Source organism: Ascaphus truei, chromosome 1 (genome assembly GCF_040206685.1).
Source record: "Ascaphus truei isolate aAscTru1 chromosome 1, aAscTru1.hap1, whole genome shotgun sequence".
NCBI lineage: Eukaryota > Metazoa > Chordata > Amphibia > Anura > Ascaphidae > Ascaphus > Ascaphus truei.
The window spans coordinates 301743359-301768243 of NC_134483.1; positions in this window are offsets into that span (position 1 = coordinate 301743359).

Consider the following 24885-nt stretch of genomic DNA (forward strand, 5'->3'; position numbering starts at 1 on the left):
GGGAATCCATTGCTAATCAATTTGGGCAGCTCTTGGGATGTAAAGTGCGTCTCTTGGAGGAAGATGATATCTCCCTTGGACTTTTTCAGCTCTTGGAGCGCCAGTCGTCTTTTTCTATTATTATTCAGGCCCTTTACGTTTAGTGATACAAGTTTAATTGCGGACTGACTAGCCATTTGGGCGAGAGAGTTTAGTGTCCATCGGGGTCTCGCCCTTCCCACCGGGGAGATCCTGGTTCTTTGGTTCAGAGAACCTTTTTAACGCTTCTTGATGGTGCTGTTTGAGTATGGGTGTCAGGCCCGCCCGACGAGGGGTTGGGTGTGAGGAGGGCAGGGAAGGTCGAGAGGGGGGGGGGGAATAGGCTGCTGGGACAGGGTCAGCAGCAAGAGGCAAAGTGGGACGAGGTCAGCTAAGGACCTCCAATAAGTACGGCCGGGATTGGCTACCGGCATTTGGGCTTAAGGCCCAATGGGGGGGGAATCCGATGGTTCAGGCATGGGCGTGCAGGGAAGGTGCGGACCCTTGACCCTTGTACTTGCTTAGTGTAAGCTCTACCTTAGTTTAAGAGGGTGGGGGGAGGGGGGGAAAGGGGTCAAAGGGACGCAGGTCACGAAACGCGTCAGAGTTACTATGTACTCCTTTTGACCACTTAATAAACCTTTTTATATCCGATACTGGTTTGCAGCCCCCATTGTTTGCACGGTTGTGCTCCGCCACTGTACCCTATGGGACTACTCTCTGCAATTACGTCTGGCATGACGCACCCACTAATCAAGGACTGAGCTGTGCTTCAAGGGAGTTCCTCACATTGATCGTTTGATTGGTATGTACTTTTGTTTTGCTGGGGGTCTATACAGGACCTTTATGGTATATACTGCACCGACACACTTTATTCGAGCAAATACCCAGTATGTACCTGGCAGATACCTGGAATGCGCCGCTCCTCACCTCTGACAAACCCCGTTGCGTTTGCCTTCCCAGCCTGGGTTCATGCCTGGCTGACGGGCGGCTGATCTGTTAAATGATAATGATTAGGATTTAATAGGCTGCAATGCTTCGCGTGTCTACCAGATGGCATAAATTCATGAATTGTAATGCAGTATATATATATATATATACTGTGCAGTATTGCAGCCAGCGGGAATAAAATGCTTCAATCCCTGCCTGGAAAATACCTCAATGCACTCGGGCAGAAAACAGTCACAAACCTCAATACACCCGGGTATACCCGAATTCGTGGGACTAGCCGAGCTCGAATAAAGTGTGTCGCCAGTGTATAGAGATCTGTGTTAGCCGTCCAGCGTAACTAGTACACTCCTATGTTTATATCATCCTAATGAGTCTCCTTAGCTCTTATACATGCTCTAATGCCTTGGTTACATATTTTATTACTCTGAATATGCATGTATGTTCCTAGGACAGCAGAGCCCTGAATATTGGGATAATATACCTCACCCACTACGGTCAAGCTTATAGGTTTTGGACATGGGGAAGGCGTGGGGAGGGGAGGGAAAACTCCTAGCATAGCCATAACATGGAGATCTTTCTGACAATCCTTAAAACCAATGTAATAAACGTGAGAACAACTCTTAACAAGCTCAGTACATGAAAAGCATTATAACCTCTCTTTTTGTCAGTCGGTCAAGCTTATAGGTTTTGGACCTGGGAAAAGGGGGGGAGATGGGGAGGGGGGAGATAGGGGGAAGGGGGAGACCTGGGTTGACAGGTAACACAACAGCACATTGCATTAATGTTTTTAGGTATCATGCTGAACATAAACGGAATACTTCCTACGCTTGCTGGTCGGGGAAGAGGGGGGGAGGGATGGGGCTCTTACATTTAGTGAAGTTAATATCCGAGGATCCTTATGACATTTCTATTTGATCTATGTGGCCCGCCGTGTGCCTTCCTCAGAGGGTTTGACAACGTATTTTATTACTGCAGGCAGCATCATTAGTATGGGGCCGTGCGGCCATATCTTCTGCGGCGGAAGGGCAGGCTTATGGACTTTGGAGCGTGAGGGGGGGAGGGGGAAGGGGGGGAGAGAAAAGGGAGTACATTATATTATAACACATACAGTACAACTTTTCTCAACTTAAACATTCATCAACTGAGGAACTGGTTGTTTTTTTTTTTTACATAACAACTGTGGCATAGGGACGGCTTAGCACTAGATCCATGTGGCCAGCTAATCTAGACTGCCAGTTACTGTAATAGTGTCACTGCCGCTGCTTCCATTATCGAAGTCATTTGGGCTTCCTGTCTTGTGCAGGGCTCATTAGGCAGCTTCCCAGTTAACTAGTATTTCCTAGTCCGGGGGGTGGGGAGGGTAGCAACAGTCGTGCGAACCGAGCCTGGGGTCCATAGTCCTGTACCCGGGCCTTAGACAGATTAAATTTTGCTACTTACAGTTAGTAGATCGCAGTGCTGTTGTCGTAGCATCGCGCTCCCCTCCTATTCCCCCCGCCAACCCCTAAAGCCCAGCCGGACCTCAGCACTCTTCAACTGCCATTCGGTCAGCGTCAAAAGTTATAGTAGCTTCAGCTGTGGGTTGCCTCCGATCGTCAGGGGTCGGATTCAGAAGCTATGCGTCTGGCTGGCTCTGGTGTGGTTCTTGAGCCGTCATGTGCTCCCGTCTTCGCTGTGGACTACGGTGCTTCTCATCTGTTCTTAGACTGCCTTGGCGCCGCCGTTCTCCTCGCGGGATGGGTGCTGCGTGGTTCCGCGTCCTCCCGGTGCGGTGGGTCTTGTAGTTGCTCCGTTGTCCAGGAAAGCGGCGGGGTCAGACCCAGGGCTTTCACGAATGGGGCCATGTCCTCAGGGCGGCGGATGGTTAGGAATTTGCCGTCATAGCTTACCGTAAGCTTGAACGGAAAGCCCCAGCGGTACTTCACCTCCTCCCGGAGGAATGAGGTCAAGGGCTTAATTTCTCTCCTTCGTTCGACTGTTATCCGTGACAGGTCGTTGAAAATTTGGAGAGTTTCATTTTGGAAAGGTAGTGACTCTTTCCCTCTGCAGGCGGTGATGATCTCCTCCTTTACTGTATAGCTGTGTAATCTTATGATTACATCGCGTCGCCGGTTGGGATCTTCTGATCTGGGAGCTACCGCCCGGTGGGCCCTATCCATCTCTAGGTCCATGTCCTCTAGCGAGCCGCAGAGCGATGTGAACAGTTCCGCAAGATAGGGACGAAGCTGGCCAGGTAAGACCGTCTCCGGTACATTTCTTATGCGCAGATTCTGGCGCCTGTCCCTATTTTCTTGGTCTTCCTGCCCGTCTTTGAGACGGGAGATCTCCTCTCCTAGCCGGATGATTTCTTCCTCGGCTGCTGTTTGTCTTGCCAGGGACTCCTCCAGTCCACCTTCCAGAGTCGTTGTCCTCTCTGTTAGGCCAGACATCTCCTGTTTAATCTCCGCTACTGCTGCTTTGATTTCTGCCTGCAGGGATGTTTGGAGCTTGACATGCATGGTGGAGAATAGGCTCTCCAGGTAGGATCGGGTGATCGGTTCCTCTATATCCATTTCAAGAGTTGCATGGGCTTTCGTACCCATATTTAGAGCTGCTTGCGGCTCTTGTGAGCCTCGTGGTCCGCCACCCTCTTGGTTTGCTGGACTCTTCTGTGTCGGGGAGAAGAACCGTGACACCGCCTGTGCTGCGGGCTTCTTTGTGTGTTTGGACATGCTCCGATCTCTCCAAGTAATGGGGGTATGTTTTTGAGCCTTGAATTTCTGGTTTGGGAGTGTTATTTATTAAGTTTTAGCCGGTGGGTCTGCGGAGCTCCCCTCCTACACCCCCATTCCTGATGACATCATCGGAAACCCATCCCTTTAGCACATTTTTAATGGATCATCAAAATTCAGTATTGTCATAGACAACTTAGGATCTGGCTGTGTTTTTTTTTTTTAGGGAAGCTGTGTCTTTAACTGAAACGGGAGGCGGCCATCTTGGATCCAGATGGAACGCAGGCTGAAACACATGACATGAAGATAGCTCCTACTCAGAAAGCTCTTATTCAGACCACAGCTCTGATCAGACCCTCTCTTCACAGTGGGGGCGCAGGCAGGCTCAGGAGGGATCAGGTAGGGCGCAAGAAGGCGGGCAGCCAATATCTTCAACTGGTTTAGCCAACAAAATAGTCAGTGGGTCCATAGAAATGGACACATCCGTTATTTCTTTTTTTAATAGATTGGATAACGATCCAATATTTCTATTGCCGGACACGTTCACCAAATGTGGACCATATCGCTTCTCTGCCCACAACCCCTCCAGCACAGATCAGACACCACAGGGTAGATTTGCTTCAGCCGCCATGGCGTGAGGTACCAATGAATAAAATTTTATATATATTTTCTTTAGTTGCTGTGCATATGGAAGTTTTTGCAGCAAACTCCCATATATCCTCCCAATCATCCCTTTCAATTTCTATTTTCAAATCCGCTGCCCATTTGAGCATGCAGTCATGATCATGTGAATTGACCAAGGCCTCCAAACTGGCTTTTATTCTAGTTATCAAACCTTTTTGATAACTACCTCTCCTACATAGGCAGCAGAGATGTAGAGGAGCACAGCAGCGTTTCTTGGCAGCATACCAGCTAGTGGATCGCCAAAATGAGGGTAACTCCAAGCAGGGATGAGTATTAAAAGAGTACTTTAATGGTCAGTGCAAAACAGAACAATGGTAAGAGCGCACCTACGCGTTTCGTCCGTAAAGGACTTTCTCAAGGTGGATTATACTCTATGTCCCTGAACCTGGATCCATTATGGTATATGGAATTATCAGTATACTAATGAGCCATCTATGGTGATGCACCATAAACACCACTTACCTCTCCTACATAGTGCTTCAAAACTTGTGAAGGGAGTAAAATCTAATTTTGGGGACATTTTTGGAAAAAAATTCTGATCTGTAGATATTTAAACATACTAAGGTCTGGTGCCTCATACCTAGTTAGGAACTCTTGGAAACTAGAAAGTTTTCCTTTATGCACTAGGTCGGCAACTACTCTAATATGTTTAGCTTTAATTTGGTCGAATTGTTTATAATCACAGCCTGGGGGGAAATTGGGATTGTTAAAAAGCGGAGTGAGTTGCGAAACGGGAGACACAAGATTTAATTTGCCCTTAGACTTGCTCCAACTCTCCCAGGTAAATCTCGTCAGATCTAGCTCAAACATTTTGGCGTACACCTCCTTAGCCAGTGCCCATAGGGACACTGGCAGAGAAGACGTTCTAGCATATTGGGATTCTATAGCTAACCAACAATATTGTGTTGGATCAGCGTTCCACATCACCACCTGCCTTAGTTGGGCAGCTTGGTAGTATTTCGAGATATCTGGGACACCCAAACCTCCTCTTGTCTTTAAAGCCATCATCACCGATCTAGCTGTTCTAGGCCTTTTACCTTGCCAAATAAAATAAAATATTCTATTTGGGAAATTTTTCAGTTCGGATCCCGGTATCCGGACTGGGAGAGTCTGGAAATGATATAATAACCTAGGGAGTATATTCATCTTGACTGATACTATTCTCCCAATCCATGACACCTGATATCCTTCCCACTTTGCCAGATCCCTTTTAATCTTATCAAACAATGGTGGATAGTTGCCTTGATATAGGGAGTGGTAGTTCCTAGACACATTTACTCCCAGATATTTAATATGTGAGGAACTCCATCTGTAGCTGAAATTCAGTTTTGGTAATTTTATCTCTGGATCCAAAAGATTCAGATTAAAAGACTGTGACTTGTCGCTGTTCATTTTATATCCAGAGATTTTTCCAAAGTCTGATAGCGCCTTTTGGAGGTTGGGTAAAGAAGTCTGAGGGCTTGCTAAAGTCAGAATAATATCGTCTGCGAATAATGAGATTTTATCATTTGTTTTCCCAATCACTATATGCAATGTATATTACTATTTGCTCTTATTTTAGCAGCCAATGGCTCAATCGTTAGAGCGAAGAGAGGAGGAGATAATGGGTACCCTTGTCTCGTACCATTTAAAAAAAAAAATTTCCCCAAACATTTTTATTAGGCATAATCATCTTTACAGACATTGGTTTTACATTATCAGTGTTGGCCTAATACAGTTGTATTTTCCTTGTTCATGTGGGGGGAGAGAGAAAGAAAGGAAAGATCCCCTAAGGCCACGTCATGGTCTCTGGGGTGTGGAAAAAGAAAGAGAGGAAGGGGGGGGGGGGGGAGAGAGGGAGTCATTCCACCCTCGTCCGGCCGGGTCCCGGCATCCATCCTTCACGGCTCTACTGTGGTTCAGATCCGTCTGGGGTTGTATCCTGATTTGGTTCGGATTAATGGGTTAACCAGGGTTCCCAGATTTTATAGAAACCTTCAGTTGAGCAGTTCAAGAAGGCCGTGAGTTTTTCCAAACTCATAACATCGTTAACTCTTTTTTTCACTAGCTGTTTGGTGGGGGGCGCTATCTTCTTCCAAGAGTATGCGACTGAACACCTTGCTGCTGTTAGAATAAAGGAGATTAATTTCCATACTGGGCGATCGATGTCCTCTATCGGCCTGCCCAGTAGGAAGGTCAGTGGATCTATAGGAATTGTGAGGCCTGTGACCTCTTTTATCAAATCTTGTACCGTAAGCCAGTATTTCTGAATTTCTGGACATGACCACCAGATATGGGCCATGTCCCCTCTATGTCCACAGCCTCTCCAGCATAGATCTGAGGCCAGAGGGTAGATTTGTTTTAACCTCACTGGGGTAAGATACCAATGATACATTATTTTATAGATGTTTTCCTTCACTGTGGTACAGATGGAAGTTCCTGAGGCTGCATCTCATATTTCCTCCCAGTCCTCTCTGTCAATAACTATGTCCAATTCCGCTTCCCATTTAAGCATATAGTCGTGAGCGGTAGAGTTCACCGGATTCTCCATGCCGGCATATATTTGTGTTATTAGACCTTTTTGATGTACTCCTTCGCGACAGAGTTTCTCAAATTTTGTGAGAGGGGGGAATTTCAATGATGGGGACATTTTTTGTAGAAAGTGTCGAATTTGGAGAAACTTAAATGTACACTGGCGACACACTTTATTCGAGCTCGGCTAGTCCCACGAATTCGGGTATACCCGGGTGTATTGAGGTTTGTGACTGTTTTCTGCCCGAGTGCATTGAGGTATTTTCCAGGCAGGGATTGAAGCATTTTATTCCCGCTGGCTGCAATACTGCACAGTATATATATATATATACACTGCATTACAATTCATGAATTTATGCCATCTGGTAGACACGCGAAGCATTGCAGCCTATTAAATCCTAATCATTATCATTTAACAGATCAGCCGCCCGTTAGCCAGGCATGAACCCAGGCTGGGAAGGCAAACGCAACGGGGCTTGTCAGAGGTGAGGAGCGGCGCATTCCAGGTATCTGCCAGGTACATACTGGGTATTTGCTCGAATAAAGTGTGTCGGTGCAGTATCCAGGTGGGGTAATTTTAATTTGTTTCGCAATTCTTGGAGACTCAGGAACTGTCCATCGCTCAGCAGGTCCGCGATCGCTCTGATCCCCATTGTTTTAAATAGGTCGAATTGTCTGGTTTCACACCCTGGTGGGAATTTAGGGTTGTCAAATATTGGAATGAGCTGAGAGCAAGGGGACGAGAGTAAGAATTTAGTTTTAGTTTTTGCCCATATGTCCCAAGTATGTTTTATTGCCCCCAGCCCGAATTTGGGCGCCATGTCATTTCCCCTGTCACCGCTCCAGAGAAAAGCTGGTAGAGAAGGCGTTCTGGAGTAATGAGATTCAATTGCTAGCCAACATAGCTTGTCTGGGTCCGAGTTCCACATTACCGCCTGTTTTAATTGGGCAGCTTGGTAATATCTATTAATGTCTGGGACCCCCAGTCCTCTTTTTGTCCTAGACGCCATAAGAACCGACCTAGCTACCCGGGGTCTCCTTCCGTTCCAAATAAATTGGAGGATTTTATTTTGGATAGTTTTTAATTCAGAACCAGGGACATGGATCGGGAGCGTCTGGAAATAATATAATAATCGGGGGAGTATATTCATTTTAACTGAGATCATTCTCCCGATCCATGAGATCTGGTATTTTTCCCATTTATCCAGATCTTTTTTAATTTTCCTAAATAGGTTGGGATAATTATTTTGGTATAGGGAGCAATAGTGCCTCGATACATGTACTCCCAGGTATTTGATGTATATAGGGCTCCACTTATAATTAAAGTTTGATTTCAATGTCCGCATCTCTGGTTCTGATAGATTTAAGTTGAGGGCTTCTGACTTATCACTGTTAATTTTGTATCCTGATATTTTGCCAAATTCCTTTAATTCTTTGTGTAAGTTGGGAAGGGAGATCTGGGGCTGCGTTAATGTTAATATGATATCGTCTGCGAACAATGAGACTTTATAGTTTATTCCGCCAATTGGTACCCCCTGTATATTTATATTGTCTCGTATTTTAGACGCTAGTGGTTCGATTGTTAGGGCGAAGAGGAGAGGGGACAAAAGGCATCCCTGTCTCGTTCCATTTTTCATTTCAAATTTTTTTGCTGTACCCCCCGGGAGTTTCACCACTGCAGACGGGCAGCAGTACAGCGCTCGGACTCCCGCTAGATACGCATCTTTTAAGCCGAATTTCTGCATTGTTTTGTCAAGAAATAGCCAATCAATTCTATCGAACGTCTTCTCTGCGTCCAGGCTTAACAGAAGCGCTTTGGTAGCTGTGAGGTGGGCATGATCAACTATATTTATAATTTTGCGGGTGTTGTCTGAGGCTTGTCTGCCAGATACAAACCCCACCTGGTCGTTGTGAATTAATCTCGGTAGGATGGGATTCAGTCTATTTGCCAGGATTTTGCTGTATAGCTTAAGATCGTTATTTAGTAGGGAGATTAGTCGGTAGCTCCCACATAGCAGTGGGTCCCTACGCTCTTTGTGGATGATGGCGAGATTGGCCTGGGTCATTGATGGGGGGATTGGGCTGCCCTCCATGAATGAATTGAATAAGCTGAGTAGGTGTTTAGTTAGGATCGGGGAGAATCTTTTGTAATAAACATTGGAGAAGCCGTCGGGGCCAGGGGCTTTTGAGATATTTTTTTTTGTTTCAATTTTTTTATTGTTTTATCAGGGTACACAACAGATAGTAAACTTTGTTGTACATAGATTGGATAAACATTGATATTTGCATATATTAATAAAAACATCCGTATTCCGTTTTCTTTATTCAGATAGGTGTTTATCTAAATGTTTGTATGTCTGAATGCTCGTACGTTTCTGCTGTTATGGTTCAAACTAGGAAGCTGCCGCTTCCGTGTGTCCTGTTTTTAGTAGTATAATAGAGAAAAGAAAAGGTGGAGAGCAGAGAAAGAGAGAGGAGGGAAAAAAGAAGGGAGATAAGGGGGGGGGGAGAGGTGCTGCGGGATGGCGTCCAGTTTTGTATATATCCTGCCTTTTCCTTTAGGAATTTATTATGTACCTGACCAAATTTCCCATGCCTTATGGAACTTATCCATCTTTTGGGTCAGTTTTGCCGTAAGAAGTTCCATTGTCTTTATTTCTCGCATTCTGCGGAGTACGGTCGGTTTAGCAGGGGCATTCACCTTCTTCCACGCTGCAGCAACGGAACAACGTGCCGCCGTGAGCACATGGCTCACCATCTTACTCTCTGCTGGGTCTAATTCGTCAATTGGCTTGGCCAGCACCATGGTCAGCGGGTCCACCTCAATCTCTACCCCCAGGTACTCTCGGATTAGTGTTTGAATCATGACCCAGAACACCTGAGTCTTGGGGCAGTTCCACCAGATATGAGCCATGTCTCCTCTTTGCCCGCAACCCCTCCAACACAAATCTGGGGTCCCGGGGAAGATCTGGCTCAACCTATTCGGGGTTAGGTACCAGTAAAATATAATTTTATAGATGTTCTCTTTAATGGTAGTACAAATCGATGTTTTGGATGCTGCCTCCCAGATATCCTCCCAGTCTTCTCTATCAATCTCTATATTTAAATCCTCCGCCCATTTGGACATATACCTGTGTTGGGAACAGCCTGTTGATCGCGCCAGGCCCAGATATATTTCCCAGATCAATCCTTTAGCATAGTACCCTTTCCTGCACAGTCGTTCAAAATTTGTTAGCTGCTGGAAAGCCTTATCTTTGGATACTGTTTGCAGGTAGTGCCTGATTTGTAAAAAGCCAAATATTGGGAGGTTTGTCGTTTGATATTTTTTTTCCAGTTCTTGGGTCAGCAAGAGCCTACCTTGCCCAGAGAAATCCTCTGCTATCATCATCTTCAGCTGTTTAAATTTACTGAGTCTCTGTGGGAACCCGCCGGGGGGAAATTCTGGGTTATCGAATATGGGTGTTAATAGGGAGGGGTGAGCCGTCAAGCCATATTTGTCTTTATTTTTGGTCCATACTCTCCATGTACATTTCATTGCTCCCAGTTTTAATGTTTCCGAGAGGATCTCTCTACCCCGCACAGTCCACAGGGTGGCCGGGAGTGAGAGGGGTCTCGCGTAGGAAAACTCTATCCCTGTCCAACAGCTTGTAGTTGGGTCATTGTTCCACATTATCACTTGTTTCAGTTGGGCCGCCAAATAATATTTAATGATATCTGGGACTGCCAAGCCTCCACATTCTTTTGGTGCTAACATTATGGTTCTAGCTACTCTTGGTCTTTTGTTTTGCCAAATGAATTGAAAAATTCTGTTTTGTATATTCTTTAATTCCGACATTGGGATATCAATTGGGAGAGTCTGGAAGTAATACAGAAGTCTTGGCAGGATATTCATTTTGACCGTAGCTATTCTGCCTAACCAAGATATCTGGTATTCATTCCAGCTCTGTAAGTCTTTTTTTAGCCTCTCAAATAGGGGCGGATAGTTATATTGATATAGTGATTTGTACTCCCGTGTTATTTGGATTCCCAAGTATTTGATTTTCGTGGAACTCCACTTATAATTAAAATTTAATTGTAGCAGTTTGGCCTCGGGATTAGGTAGAGATACATTTAATGCTTCTGACTTATCCATATTGATTTTATACCCCGAGATTTTGCTAAATGTATCTAATTGTGAATTTAAATTCGGGAGTGAAGTCAAGGGGTTGGCTAGAGTTAGGATAATGTCGTCAGCAAAAAGGGATATCTTGTAATCCGTATCTCCAATTGTAATGCCACTTATATTGTTGTCCTCTCTGATTGTTGTTGCCAAGGGTTCTATAGAGAGGGCAAACAGAAGTGGAGACAAGGGACATCCCTGTCTAGTACCATTCCTAATGTTTATAGGATTCGAGTTTCCTCCTGGGAGTTTCACTACAGCCGTGGGAGTTTTATAGAGGGCTCTAACCCCCTCAAGATATGGGCCCTTAAATCCGAATTTAATTAATGTTTGGTCTAAAAATTCCCATCTGATCCTGTCAAACGCCTTTTCCGCGTCTAAACGTAACAGGATGGCTTTCGTGGATGAGAGATGTACATGGTCGATTATGTTTATAATTTTTCTCGTATTATCTGAGGCTTGTCTGCCTGAAATAAATACGACTTGGTCCTTGTGGATCAGGCCTGGGAGAATGGGAGTTAGTCTGTTAGCTAGGATTTTGCTATAAAGGTTTAGGTCCGAATTAAGGAGGGCTATGGGGCGATAATTACCACACTGTAGTGGGTCTCTCCCTTCCTTTGGTATGAGTGCCAAATTCACTCTAGACATAGAAGCGGGGATAGCCGTTCCCTCCAGAAACTCATTAAACATATCCAGGAGATGTGGTGCCAAGATCAATTTAAATTTTTTATAGTATTGATTGGAAAATCCATCCGGGCCTGGCGTTTTACTAGGTTTTAGTTGTGAGATGGCTTCTAGTAAATCATCCTGTGCGATTTCTTTATTTAGCTCTAGTAAGTCAGCTTCTGAAAGGCTTGGAAGGTTACATGACGCTAGGTACTTAGTAATAGCTTCTGCATTTGAGGAGCTGTTTTGGGGGAAGTTCAAATTATATAGTTTGGAGTAGAAGTCTGAGAATGTGGCCGCTATCTGTTTTTCGCAATATGTTTTGATGCCCGTCTTTGTTTGTATGACGGATATTTGGGATTTGGTTCTCAGACCTCTTAATTTAGATGCTAATAACCGGTCGGCCTTATTTCCTTTGTCATAATATTTCTGCTTCGTCCACCTCAGCGCCCTCTCCACTTCATCTATTTGTATCTGCCTGAAATCAGATCTAGCCTTGTCCAGTACTTTGCGTAGTTGTTTTGAGGGATTAGCTTTATGTTTATGTTCTAGGAGTTTAACTTTCTCCGCTAATTCGTCGTACAATTTCTGTTTTTGCTTTTTCTTATATGATGCTATGGAAATTATATTCCCTCGAATCGTGGCCGTATGGGCCTCCCATAGCATCGCTGATGACTTTACAGAGCCCTTGTTCAGCGCAAAATATTCTCTGAGCTTTTGCTTAATCTCTATCTCTACATCTATTTGGTTTAACAGAATCGTTTAGTTTCCAATTATATTGATTATATTTATAGAAGGGGAGGGAGAGCGTCAGCGAGACCGGAGCGTGGTCCGACCATGTTATAGAACCTATGTCCGACTGGGAGGTTGCCTGAAAGATATCTTTAGTACCCAGAAAATAATCAATCCTTGAATAGGTCTGGTGCGGGGGAGAAAAATACGAATAGTCCCTCTGGCCCTGATGCTGCACCCGCCAAATATCTATCAGCGAAAACTCTTTCAGTATGTTCTGAAACCTTTTGGCATTTGTGGTCGTAATGCGTGGGTGGGGAGTACCCAGTGGGCTTGTCCTATCTTGATCAGGTGCTACAACCATATTAAAATCTCCTGCTATCAATAGCGTAGTTCTAGGTTGGGGGGCTAGCTTGTCACATAGATCTCTCAAAAAGTCAGCTTGACCCTCATTTGGGGCGTATATATTAACAAGGGTAATCTCCACATCTGATAGTGTGCCTTGCAGAATGAGGAATCTACCTTCTGGCTCTACGGTCTGTTTTTGAAGTGTGAATTTGACATTTTGTCTAAATAAGATGGCTACCCCTTTTTTTTTTAGTGGAGCAAGATGCATAATATGCCTGGGGGTAGTATCTCTGAAAGGTGTTAGGGGGCGATATCGTATTAAAGTGCGTTTCTTGTAAGAATAGCACATCTCCTTTTGTTTTTTTTAATTCTTGTAAGGCGAGCTTTCTTTTGATTGCTGAGTTAAGTCCCCTAACATTTAGGGACACTAGTTTAAGTGTTGTATTTGGAGCCATTTTCGGAGCCATCCAGCAAACAGCTCCAGGGCTTTCCGGATACAGTCGGGTCCCCTCTTTCCCATAAGCTTTAGGCTCTGCGTTCAAATCCTTTCACCAGGTCAAAGGGGTCTCCACTTCTTTGCTGCACTGGGATGTGTAGATCCTTGTAGCTCCAGGGGCATGCGCCCTCTTTGTGGACAGGTAGGTATGTGTTCCCCGCCGGGGGCAGACAAGCGTTCCTCATCTCGTATGTGTCTCAGAAGCTCGTAAGGGGGGGGGGGGGGGGCGGGCAATAGGTCGTCCAAACATATAAATTTTGCCGGGAGTAGTCTTTTCCTCTCCAGGTGACATTTCTCAGTCCTCACCTGCCTGGTTACGTTGGGTGGCTATTCTCTGAGAGGAGCGTGGTCCCCTCTCTGTTGGCCTGTGATCTGTGTCTCTGTCCGTATCTTCAGGGGCAATTCCACCTCCATTCTTGTGGGGGACACCGAGCCCCTTTAGGAATCTTGGTATCTCTTCCGGGTAGGAAAGGGTGTGGAATTTGCCTCCAGCCTGGGCCACAATTTTAAAAGGGAATCCCCAGCGATATTTAATCTTGTTGTCCCTTAATTTTAGTGTGAGGGGTCTGAGCTCTCTCCTGCGGTCTACTGTACGTTTTGAGAGATCACTGTATATCTCAATATGTACATTCCGGAACTGGATGTGTCCTTTCTCCCTGCTCGCCGTCAGTATTTTCTCCTTTGTGGAGTAATAATGGAACCTGACCAGTATATCTCTGGTCCTCTTGGGGTCCGTGGACCTAGGTCCGAGGGCCCTATGGGCTCTGTCCATCTCTAGCTTTTAAGGAGTTAGGTCAGGTACCAGATGAATAAAGAGGTCTGATAGGTATGTGTGCAGCTGTTCAGTCTCCACTGTTTCTGGGACCAATTTCTGCCGCCGATCGTGGTTTTCCTGGTCCTCGGCACTTTCCTTGAGCCCTCTGATCTCCCAGTGCAGGCGGTTGATCTCGTCCTCCGCGGAGGACTGAGCCTGCTCCAGTGTTTCCACTGTGTTTGCCAGCCCATCTGTTTTGGCCGTTAGGAGAATCTAGTCCGCCCTTAGGATGTTAATGGCTTTACCCAAATCATCCCGAAACTCCTTCCTCATTCTGGAGATTCAAGTCCGCCCTTAGGGTGTTAATGGCTTTACCCAAATCATCCCGAAACTCCTTCCTCATTCTGGTGAAGAGGTTTTCTAAATATGTTTTGTTCACATCTATGTTTTCAATTTCCTGCTCGTGCGCCCCGCTCGGGCCCTCCCGCGTGTCGGCTGAGCCGCCATCTTGGGAGGTCTCGCAACTCCCCGCGGTCCGCTGGCTTTGTGGGAAGTAGCTCGTCACTGACTGCTGAGCTGCCTTCTTATTTTTGCCGCTCATGCTGGCTACCTTCCCCTCCGCTTGTATGTATTTATTGGGGGGGTTTAGATGTAGAGATGCCGCAGGAACTGTGGGGTCTTTTTAGTGCAGTAGGATAGGATTGTTTGTTTAGTCTAGTACAGCTTATCTGGGTAGATATGGGGTTATTGGACCCAGGGGTTCTGGCCTTAGGGCTGTGTTTCTGACCTGCAGGTCGTTCTCTCTGAGGCACCTTTGTGTGGTGGTGGTGCTTCCACGTGGTGGTGCTCCCCCAAGATGGCCGCCTCCTCCCTCACCACGCTACTGAGGCCTATGGCTCCCTTCACTAGTGGGTCCCCTCCCGGTGTTCTTCACTCCCAGCAGGGCCCTAGGTCAGGTTTGTACCTTTTATTTACGTGTGCCGTCCTGGGGGGGGAGCTGGACCCGTAACGGGGGGTCTCCGCTCGCGCCTTTCCTCACGGCCTCAGGCGGCCACAGCGGGCGCTTCTCTTACCCCACAGGGGGTCGGGGGTTCCGTCCCCGATCACCGCTGATTCCCCTCTATTCTTGGCTTTCACGGGGCGCGCGGAGTCCCGTGGAGTCCCGTCGCCTCTCGTCTCCGGAGTCTCTCCGTCAGATTTGAATTTTGCGGGCTGCAGAGGGGAAAGTCCCGCACCGGGGGCAGGGGGTCTCTGACACAGCTCTCCGGGACGCCGGAGCCAGCCACTTCGGAGCCCAGCTAGTCACCGGAGCAAAGTCTTTGGGGGTTCACTTAGGGATTCCTCCGCTTCTCCTGATTATTTTATTATTTAATATGCTTCGTTAGTGCTATTCATTCAGACCGGGTCGGGAGCGTCTCTTTCAAGCTGCCATTCCCCTTGACGTCACCGGAAGTCTCCGGCTTTTGAGATTTTTTTTTTTTTTTCAACTTTGTTTTTATTGGTTTTTAGTGCATACAACCATTTGGTTACATTACGTTGATAATTATTCCATGTATACACTTAACTTGCAAGGACAAACTTCAAATGACGGACGCACTTTGGGGAGACCCACAGGACAAGACATTGACAGACATACAACATCTACGGAGAGATAGGGGGAGGAAGGAGGGGGGGGGTAGGGAGGGAGAGGCGTAGCCGAGACTCACACCACCTGATGATCCGATGACCTGAGCCGCCACTGCTATCACCCTGCTTTTGACCACCTCGCAGAGAGCCCTGAGCCAACTCCGCATCCGCTTTTCGACTTCGTTCCCGTTGGGATAATACTACAAGCCTGGGGGATCCCTGCCGTCCGAACGTCCCGTGCAACTCCCCGCCCAGCATCCAAGGAGAACCCACTTCCATCTATCAAAGCCATATTGTGGCCTCATTCATCCCCTGTATGTCGGTCTGGGCCAACCACAGTGACCAGACTTTTTCGAATTTATCGGCCGAATCGTTGACTAAACTCGTCAACTTCTCCATTCGGCAAATGAACCAAATTCTGTTCCTGATTTTGTCTATAGAAGGAATCGCATTCTGATTCCACAATGCTGCGGTCTCACACCTCATAGCGGTAGCAAAGTGTGCTATCAGCTTGTTACCCGACCGCGATACCTCATTCGTAGGTTTACCTAATAAAAATAGCCACGGGTCCAGCTGAATTTGGAGCCCTAAGAAGATCCTCTGCAGCCAATCTCGGATCTGGGTCCAGATCGGCACTATTTTCGGGCAAGACCACAGCATGTGAACCAGATCCCCTTGTTCCCCGCACTGCCTGGGGCAGAGCGGGGAAGATCCCCGATTGAATTTAGCTAATCTAACTGGGGTGAGATACCAACGTAGTAATACTTTATACGAGTTCTCCTTCAATGTTGTGCAGATGGAGCTAGTGGCCGCGGCCTTAAATACCGCGGCCCAGTCCTCGTCCTCTAGTTGGCCCTGGAGATCCTCTTCCCATTGAACCATAAAACGGGGTTTGACTGTCCTGTCTGTGTCAGTATTGACCACCTCTCTGTACAAGGCAGAGATCAGTCCCCTTGTGCCTGTCCCGCGCACACAGAGCTTCTCAAAATTCGTCAGCGGTGGTCTCACCGGGTGTGCTTTATAATATGCCCTGACCTGGAGGTATTTCATAAAATCCGTGTTAGGAATGCCTGTTTCCGACTGTAATGATTCGAAGGATTTGATCTTTCCTTTAACCTCCAGGTCCTTCAACCGTCTAACCCCCGATTTACGCCAGAGCGGGAAGCTCTTATCTGTCAGGCCAGGAGCAAAGTCCGGGTTGCCATATAAAGGTGCCATCAGAGTATGTTTGGAGGTTAATGAGCTGTTATCTTTGGAAGCCTCCCAGACCGAGAGTGAGTTGAGTACAGAGGTCAGTGGAATGAGAATATCCCTCACCCGTTTCCTCGGGTACCAGATCAGGTCCATGAGCTCCAGCGGGGCGCACACCTCCCTCTCCAGCGCCACCCACCGTCTCAGCCCAGGATCTCCGTGCCACTGCGTAATTTGGCACAATTGTGCCGCTTTGTTGTAGGAAATAACACTCGGAACCGCTAGGCCACCAGCTTCCTTAGCTTTCTGCATTGTTTTTACTTTAATACGTGGTTTTCTACCATTCCAAATAAATTGAGATATTGATTTTTGAAGCCCTGTAATGTCTGCTCTTACCACGGGAATCGGGAGAGTTTGAAACAGATATAGAATCCGGGGAAGGACGTTCATCTTGACGCTATAGATCCTCCCTAACCAGGAAATACCATATGCCTTCCAGTCCTGCAGCTCTTTTTTTAGAGTCCTCAGCAGTTTGGGATAGTTAGCCGAATATAAGGAGCTTATCCGTTTTGTAATCTGCACTCCTAGGTACTTCATGGAGGAAGGACGCCATCTAAACCCGAAATTGAGTTCTATCAGCTTCTCCATCTCTCTTGGCATGTTGAGGCTTAAGGCCTCTGATTTGGATTGATTTATTTTAAAGCCTGAGATCTGGGCAAACCGCTCTAGAAGCTCGAACAGATTGGGTAGCGAGACGAGCGGCTTAGTAAGGGTTAGAATGATGTCATCTGCGTACAAAGCCACTTTGTGCTCCTGTGAGTGGATTTGCACCCCAGAGATATCAGCGTTGTTCCGAATTTGTGCTGCAAGTGGCTCGATGCATAGGGCGAAGAGCAGGGGCGAATGCGGACACCCCTGTCTCGTGCCGCTTTTAATTGGAAAAGGATCTGATGGGTATCCTTGGTGGACCACCCTAGCTGTTGGTGCCGTGTACAAAGCCTTGACTGCCTGTTGGAATATACCCCCAAACCCAAATGCTCCAAGCGCGGACTCCAGGTATGGCCAATCAATCCTGTCAAAGGCCTTTTCCGCATCTAGGCTTAGGGCCACACTTCGGATCTCCTTGGCTTCTATAAAGTCTATGATATCAACAATCCTTCTAGTGTTGTCGGCCGCTTGTCTATTTCTTATAAAGCCAACTTGATCCGGGTGGATAAGCCTCGGCAGGATTATATTTAATCTATTGGCCAGTAATTTAGAATAGATTTTAACATCTGTATTTATTAATGATATTGGCCTGTAACTCTGGCAGCTAGTGGGATCTTTGTCCTCTTTATGAATTACTGAAATTGACGCCTGGAGCATCTGTCCCGGAAAGGGCTCTCCTGCTAGCACTCCATTGAATAACTGGAGCATGTGAGGAGCCAGAACTCCAATAAATTTTTTATAGTACAGATTGGAGAACCCATCCGGGCCCGGGGCTTTTGACGCTTTTAGGTTTTTTACTACCGCCTCCAATTCCTCCCTCGTAAAGTCGCTCTGTAGTGCCTCTCGCTCCAATCTGGTCAATTGTGGCAAAGCCGCGTCTGCCAGGAATTTCCGTAGCTTACTACTTGTCCTTGCATTGTGGACCACCTTCTCCCCATTGTATAGCTGTGCGTAAAATTTCGCAAACTCCCCCACTATGACTTTAGGGTTTGAGGAACACTGGCCCCCACTTGTTTTGATAGACTGAATATTAAAATTTGGTTTCCGGTTTCGGAGTCTGGTAGCCAGCATAGTGTCCGGTTTGTTAGCTTTCTCATAAAACTTCCTCTGAGTCCAACTCATGTCTTTCTCAGCCCTGGAGGTAAGGAGGAGGTTCAGTTCAATCCTAACATCCTTCAACTCCTTCAGGGTATCCTCTCTACCTGTCCGGTTATGTAGTGTAGAGAGCTCATGTAACCTTTTATAGAGCTGCGTTAATTTGGCTTCCTTTTTCTTTTTTCTACTTGCAGCTATGCTGATTAAGACCCCACGGATCGTGGCTTTATGAGCCTCCCATAACAGAGAATGGGAATCCACACTGCCACTATTTATCCTGAAGTAGGCTGATATCTCGGTTTTGACTTTTTTTTGTATTTCCGGGATTTTAATTATTGATTCGTTTAGCTTCCAATTTGCTCCCGGCCTGACAAATCCAATTTGAGTGCATCTAAGCTCAATCGATGCATGGTCCGACCATGTAATATCGTGTATGTTTGTGTCGGAGATTTGTGGGACCATTCTGCCCGATACAAAGAAGTGGTCAATCCTACTGTAACTGTCATGGGGATGGGAATAAAAGGAGTAGCTGCGTTCACCCTGGTGCTGCTCTCTCCAAATATCTACTAGGCCAGTTTGTCTTAGTCCCCTCAGAAGTGCAGTGTTACCTACTTGCCTTCTAGACTGTTGGGGTGTCGTGCGATCGACCTTAGGGTTGAGTACGGTGTTAAAGTCCCCTCCCAAAACAATATGACCCTCGGCCCACTGTTGCAGCTTTTGAAAGAAAGCGTTAAAGAAATCTGTTTGTCCTTCACTAGGCGCGTATATACATGCCAATGTAATTCTGGTCTGTTTGAGGAGCCCAATCAGCACGATATACCTGCCCCCGGGGTCCCTTTTGATCTTCTCGACCTGGAATTGGGTGTTATTGTTTATTAATATAGCTACCCCTCTCTTTTTTTCCTCCCCTGAAGCCAAGAAAAACTGACGGATGTGTGAGTCTATAAATTTAGGGCTGTGTCTAGAACTGAAGTGTGTCTCCTGAAGAAAGACCACCTCAGCGACTCTCCGCTTGTGTGGACTATTAAGCCCTTTGGCGTTTTGTGATATAAAGGTTACCGCCATATTGAGATAAGTTGTGTGTGCAGATAGGGTGTATAGGCGTAATTACTCTTACCCCTGTCCTGGGGCTCCTGATGGGCTTGCGAGCCGTGGTGCTTGCCCTTCCCGAGCGGGTTCCGTCTGACGCCTGTTGGGGCTGGGATGGGGAGGGGAGAAAACATGAGGGAAAATAACATATATACATCACATATAGAAATAACAAGAACCGTATTGGTCCTAAGAGACCTCGGGTTCAATGCCCGGCTGTGATCTTTTCTTCCTGGACATCTCCCCCCCTTGGTCCACCTCCGTGGCTCCTGAGACCAGCCACGGACAACCGGGTCTTTGCCAGGAAGGTGGGTTTTATCCCATCTCCTGGATTGGATGCACATGCCTGCAGGCAGAGTGGTGGGTACTCCCCCCCCTCGCCGGCAGTTATGCTAAACTAAAACCTAACCTCTAACTCTGAACTACTGTCGTGTTTGGGCAATTTTTTTTTTTCCCCCTTTCCACCCCCACCCAAACCTAGTGTAAACCCTAATTATCCTCTATAATCTACTCTCTCCCCCTCGACATTCTCTATACTACTTCCCAAAACTCTGAACTACTTTAACCCTTCAATTCTGTCCTTCCTCCGTTTCTGCTATACCCACCTGCAGACTCTTGTGCCCTACCTACCCCTCGCTTCCCTCCTGGGGATAATTTTTCCCTTGACCGCCTGTTAACGCTGGGACTTAATCCTTTTTAGTGGACTCTGTGGCCCTTAGCGTCCCTCTGTGGCTCCATGCTATCGGGTGTGAATCTGCCTTCTTTCCTACCGCCCGCCTCTCACTTTCCTTCCCCCCCTCCCCCTCGGGACCCCCCCGACCGTCCTCGAGACCTCCGCTCTCCTGCCCCCCACCATCGCCCATGTCCCCTTTGTCCCTCCTGTGTCGGAGCTTCTCCCCGGCGGCGGATCTCGCGTGCCTCCGCCGAGGAGCCCCGCAGCACATCCGGGTCGTCGCCGTCCTCTTGAGGTCACCGCGACTCCATCCCGGCGCTCCATTGCCTTCCCTTCCAGCGTTCTCGCGAGATCCAACGCTTTGACGTCACCGAGCTGGGCGGGCCATTCTCATTCACAGGCGGGCCTCCGAGGAGAGAGGGCTGGTCCGGGGGCAGCTCCCTGGGCGGGTCCCGTTGCCGGAGCATTCCATCCTGCCAAAAGCTGCGCCGCCATGGAAGTCTTCGCGCTTCATCCCCACCTTCCCGCTCAGATAGGTAAGGAAACGCCATCTTGGTTCCTCCAGATCTGTGTTAGATGAGATTAACGGCCACCATTTGAGGCCTTCTGTCCTTGGTCTCCCTCTCCGGCCTTAGTAGTCCTTGGGGTAACAATTTGGCAGTCTTGAAGGGTAATAACTGGTTGGAAAGAAAAAACGCAACAAGCGTAACAGAACTATGCTGACTTTATTCCCTTCCTTGTTTTAAGGGCTTTTCCCGCTCCCATCTTTTCTGTTTAGGCTCTTATCCTTCGGGGGAGAGGGACCCTGACGTCTTGGCGGGGAGTCCGCATTGGGACCTTGTTGGGCCCCCTCTGTGGAGTTAGCCACATTTCCCTGCACTCCAAGCTTTTTCAGGAAGGATGCCCCCTCCGAAGGATGTTTGAGGACGTGGGGTCTTCCATTTTTCGTGGCCACCAGGGCAAAGGGGAAGGCCCAGCGGTATCTTATTTCACTGTCTCTGAGTGCCCGTGTAACATGGCCTACCGCTCTTCGCCGAGCCAGAGTGAGGGGCGACAGGTCCTGATATACTGTGAGGGTGACCCCCTCAAAGGTGATATGGGGGGTGGCCCGGGCTATCCTTCCCACCTCCTCCTTTACGGAGAAGTAGTGGAGGCGGAGGATCACATCCCTAGGGGGATTTGAGGCCAGTGGCTTAGAGCGCAGGGCTCTATGGCACCTGTCCATCCTGAAGTCAGATTCCGGCTTATCCGGCAGGATGGAGGCCATCCAGCGTGTCAGCAGCGCCTCCGGGTCCAAGATCTCCTCCGGGATCCCCCTGACTCTCAAGTTGTTCCTCCTATCCCTGTTTTCTCCGTCTTCCTGGCGGGCCTCCAATTCCATCACCCTCTGTTCTAGGGCCTGTATACGGGTGTTTGTTTCCTGCTGTGAGTTAGCGCTAGCTTCCATGCGCTCCTCCAAGTCGTTGGTTCTGGTCCCGATCTGCATAAGATCATGCCGGAGCCCCTCCACCTCCCCCCTGAAAAAGGATTTCAGATCCACCAAGAGCCTGGAGATTTCCTTTTTAATAATTTTGGATTGTTCCGCCGCTGCTCTTGATCCCTCAGCATCCTGGGCGGAATCGGAGTCCGACACCGCTGACATCTCCGCGGCCCCTGCCTTACTTTGTCCCGTGAAGTAGGCCCTGACATCCGACTTGCGTCGGGCTTTCTGCCTCGTTGCCGCCATCAGGGTCTAGGGCTTATTTGCCGGATCGGGGTGTATTTACGTTCACGTATTGCCTTTTTGCTTTTGTCCGAAGTCGGTTTTAGTCTGATTTATTATCTTTATTATGCCGGCGGTTGGTGGAGCTGAGTGACTAAGCGTCCATCACCAGCCAGCCGCGCATGCCATTCCTCGTGACGTCACAGGAAGTCTCCCTGATAGCGCCTTTTGGAACTTGTTGTCCCCGTGTTCCCACCCTGAGCCTTGAAGTTATAAAGTTTAATATAAAATGCGGTAAATTCCTCCGCTATTTTCTGTTCGTTATAGATGATTTCTCACGATTAATTTTTTATCGCTGTGATCTGGGAACGCTTCTGTATACCTCTTAGTTTGCTCGCCAAAAGTCTGTCAGCCTTATTGCCCTTGTCATAGTATTTCTGACAAGTCCATGTAAGAGCTTTTTCTACTTCTTCCATTTGGGCTTGTTTTAGCTCATTCCTGGCTGCGGTCAAGGTTTTATAAATCTTTTTCGAGGGGTTGGGTTTGTGCTGTTGTTCCAGCTTAATTATTTTAGTTGTAACAACTAGTGACATACCGCTCACCTCAATATTGAATACCAACTCTATGATAGGGATGACAGACATACATATATAAGGAGACAAAGGATGCTCCTAAAAAGATCCCACTTTAATGCACAGCAAAGCCGAAAATAGTCCACAGGTATAGTAACCCACTAGAGTAATGGTAAGGCTATAAGGGTACAATTAAGTAACTGCTCCCAACACTGTGGGAGGACAATTACCACTAAAATGCCCTAGGGCAAAAATAATAAATGATTTATTGATATTCAGAAGTCGACGCAGTAACACACACTCAAAATAACCATAAAAACAATTAAAACATAAATCACGGGTGAGGCAGGGTAAGGGGATATTATTATAAGATGAATTCCCAAATATTAGTGTATGTCCCCTTACCAGTACCAGGTGGTAGTGTGAGACACAATGGTAAATACAAATGATAGGCAATAGAGAATGCTAGAGCCTCTGGTCTCAGGGTATGGTGGAGGTTGCACTAATCATTGCATGCTGTGATTGATCTGCTCAGTATCAATAGTTGGATATCACACTGACAGTAGGTAGTGATGCATGCAGAGTAGTGAATGCAAATAAATGTGCCACTGTCATATATCACAAAACCTATATAGGTACTAGGTCACATGATCAATGATTCAGTAAATCATTAGTGCACATTATACCACATTATATAAATGAACCGCGGCATGTGCATCAAAAACCGGACCTGATATATGCATAAACTACCTCTGCTAGGCAGTTAACAACTCGAACAACCCCACACAAACTACCAGGAACAGTCTCACCCGTGACTCCTCCTACACGACGTCAACGTGGTGACGTCATGCCGACGATCGTTTCGCGCATAAGGGGCTGGCGCTTTCTCAAGGTTCAGCCTCACCCGTGATTTATGTTTTAATTGTTTTTATGGTTATTTTGAGTGTGTGTTACTGCGTCGACTTCTGAATATCAATAAATCATTTATTATTTTTGCCCTAGGGCATTTTAGTGGTAATTGTCCCCCCACAGTGTTGGGAGCGGTTACTTAATTGTACCCTTATAGCCTTACCATTACTCTAGTGGGTTACTATACCTGTGGACTATTTTCGGCTTTGCTGTGCATTAAAGTGGGATCTTTTTAGGAGCATCCTTTGTCTCCTTATATATGTATAATTATTTTAGTTGTCAGATCTGTTATTAATTTCACCTTGGCCTTTCTGTGGGATGCAATTGAAATAAAAGTTCCCCTAATTGCTGCCCTATGGGCTTCCCACAGAACCGCCGGAGAGTCTACTATGCCCCAGATGAGAGCGAAGTACTCCCTAAGAGCCTTTTTAATTTCTTTTTCTACCTCCGGGTGGTTCAGTAGGGAGTCGTTCAGCTTCCAAGTGTAGGCGGTTAATTTATGAAATGGGGTGGATAGGGTTAATGTGATGGGGGCGTGATCTGACCATGTAATGGGGCCTAAGTCCGAATTTGTGCAGGCTTCCAGGATATATTTGGTAGCAAAAAAATAGTCTATACGAGAGTATGACTGGTGGGGTGCGGAATAGAATGTGTAATCTTTTTGGCCCTGGTGTTGGATTCTCCAGATGTCCATTAAGGAATATTCCTTGGTGATTGTTTTAAATTGTTTCTCCATCCTCTGAGGTGGAGCTCTGTGTTGGCCTTGTTGGCCTGAGGTTCTGTTTATGGCCATATTAAAGTCTCCGCCCACAATCAACGAAGATAGGTAGGTAGGGTCAACCTTTTCTAACACTGCTTTCAGGAATTCCGTTTGATTATCATTTGGCGCGTAGATGTTGATCAGAGCGACCGGCGAGCCAGCCAGTGAGCCATATACCATTAGAAATCTACCCTCTGGGTCTGAAGTGGTTTTGGTGATATTGAATGGGGTTCCTTGTCGGAGCAGGATCGCTACTCCTCGCTTTTTACTGTTAAATGACGAGAAGAAACCCGTAGGGAATCCATTGCTAATCAATTTGGGCAGCTCTTGGGATGTAAAGTGCGTCTCTTGGAGGAAGATGATATCTCCCTTGGACTTTTTCAGCTCTTGGAGCGCCAGTCGTCTTTTTCTATTATTATTCAGGCCCTTTACGTTTAGTGATACAAGTTTAATTGCGGACTGACTAGCCATTTGGGCGAGAGAGTTTAGTGTCCATCGGGGTCTCGCCCTTCCCACCGGGGAGATCCTGG